Below are 2,475 nucleotides of genomic sequence, written 5' to 3'. Positions count from 1 at the left end.
CTAAGTGCAACCACGAAGTTGTGAGCTGATCAGTCACCAGAGGTCACACGTGAGGCATCTGAGTTCCAACAAACCAGAGTGGAGAATCCTTACTGATCACTCAGGGCATTCAGTGGACAATCCAGAAGGGCCACATCTTAACAGCAGAGCTAAACTATCCCTAAAGTAAAAGCTACTGTGGACCTTCCCTTACAAGGCTTTTTAAAAAAACTGAATGGAACTGGAAAATAAATAAAATCAAATAAACAGAAAACCCAAAGGAAAGAAGAATTCAATGATACCAAAAGATGGTTCTTTCAATATATCAATAAAATTGATAAATCTGATTAAAAGGAAAGAAAAGATATAAATTATCGATATCAGAAATAAAACAGGGAAGATCACTACTAAAGCTAAAACATTAAAAGGTCAATAAGGGAGTATCAAAACAATTTATGCCAATAAATTTGGCCTCATGGATTAAATGAACAAACCTCCTAAAGGACACAAACTCACAAACCTCACTCAATAATATGTATCCATATTTATCAGAGAAACTGAAATTTCTCTGAAAATTCTCTGAAAATTTTCTCATAAAACTGATAATACTCTGATATCACTATCACATAAAAACACTACAAGAAATGAAAAATAAACCAACATTCTTTATGAAAGTAGATATAACAATCTAACAGAAAGTCAACAAACCAAATACAGTAATATATTAAAAGGATAATAAACCATGACCAATAGGATTTTTCTCAGTAATACAAAATTAATTTAACATTTGAGAAATCAATATAATTTACCACAATAACAAAATAAAGGGGAAAAAAACTAAATTATTTTCTCAATAGATGCAGAAAAAGCTTTGATAAATTTTAACACTCATTCATGCCCAACACTCTGAGCTGACAAGGACTAGAAAAGATTACCCTCAAAAAGATAAAAAGCATCTAATAAAAACCCCACAGCAAACATTATACTTAATGGTTAAAGGACTGAATGCTTTCACCCTAAGATCAGAACAGAGAAAGGATGTCTGTTCTCACCACTTGGATCACCATTGTTCTGGAGGTCTGAGCCAATGTTTTGAGGCAAGAAAATGAAATGAAAGCATGGAAATTAGAAAGAAAGAAGTAAAGATAATTTTTCATAGATGACATGATTATGAACATCCACAAACAAGTGACTAGAATGATACGTGAATTCAGAATGTTCATGCTACAAAGTCAATATGCAAAAATCAATTAAATTTCTTCATATAAGGAACAAATTATTTGAAGTTGAAATTTAGAACTACCAAGTACACAGTGCGCCCGATGCTCCCATGGATCTGTCTCTTCCCTCAACGTGTTTGGCCGGACAAAGCCACGGACGCCCCTTCTACCAGTCTCCGACTGACCTCCAATCTCTTTTCCAGTCGCCACCTTCGGAACCATCTTCTCAGTCATCCTCTGCCACAGGGACCAACAAAAACTGTTTTGAGTTCAACTCCTTACTGCTTATCAACTGTGAGCTCCCAGTTTCGTCAGAACTATTCTGCCGAAGTGGAGACCACTGTCAACTGCCTGGTCAACCTGTATCTGTGGGTCTCCTACAACTACCTCTCTCTGAGCTTCTATTTCGAGCATGACGATGTGGCTCTGTAGAGCGGAGGCCACGTCTTCTGCAAGTTGGCCCAGGAGAAGTGTGAGGGTGCCGAGCATCTCTTGAAGATGCAAAACAAGCGTGGCGGCTGCGCCCTCTTCTAGGACATGCAGAAGCTGTCCCAAGATGAGCGGGGTAAAACCCTAGATGCCATGGAAGATGCCATAGTCCTGAAGAACCGGAACCAGGCCCTTTTCGATCTGCACACCCTGGGTTGTGAGCGCTCAGACCCCCAACCCTGTGACTTCCTGGAGAACCACTTCCTAGATGAGGAGGTGAAACTCATCAAGAAGATGGAAGACCACCTGACCAACCTCCGCAGGCGGCAGGCCGGGGCTGGGCTGGGTGAGTATCTTTTCAAAAGGTTCACCCTCAAACACGACTAGGAGCCTCTGCAGCCCAGCAGCCACTGAGGGGCCCCTCTGGCATCCCCTAGGAGTCAGAGCTTCTGCCTGAGCCTCTCCTTACAGCCACTAGACAGCATTATTTTTTGGTATCATTAATCTACAATTACATGAGGAACATTATGTTTACTAGACTCCCCCCTTCACCAAGTCCCCCCTACAAACCCCATTACAGTCACTGTCCATCACTGTAGTAAGATGCTGTAGAATCACCACTTGTCTTCTCTGTGTTGCACAGCCCTCCCCATGCCCCCCCCACATTATACATGCTAATCATAATGCCCCTGTGGGGAAGTTGGGGTTCCTATGGCCAGGATCCTCACTGAACTTAAACCACCTGATGTAACTGGTCTGTTGCTAGGCTACCGCTTCCACACCTTTAGGCAATAAGCTATTATTGTGCTATATAGAGAGCTCGGCCCAGTGCTCTGGGCAGAGGCAG

The 2,475-nt window shown here is 41.7% G+C and overlaps 1 pseudogene; it reads left to right on the top strand.

Moving 5' to 3' along the window:
• Positions 1-1,301: 1,301 nt before the first annotated feature.
• Positions 1,302-2,015, top strand: LOC118929222 (ferritin light chain-like; annotated as a pseudogene).
• The last annotated feature ends 460 nt before the right edge of the window (positions 2,016-2,475 follow it).

The sequence above is a fragment of the Manis pentadactyla genome, chromosome X (genome assembly GCF_030020395.1).
Source record: "Manis pentadactyla isolate mManPen7 chromosome X, mManPen7.hap1, whole genome shotgun sequence".
Taxonomy (NCBI): domain Eukaryota; kingdom Metazoa; phylum Chordata; class Mammalia; order Pholidota; family Manidae; genus Manis; species Manis pentadactyla.
The sequence above is the reverse complement of the archived record's forward strand: the minus strand, read 5'-3'. Positions and strand labels throughout refer to the sequence as shown.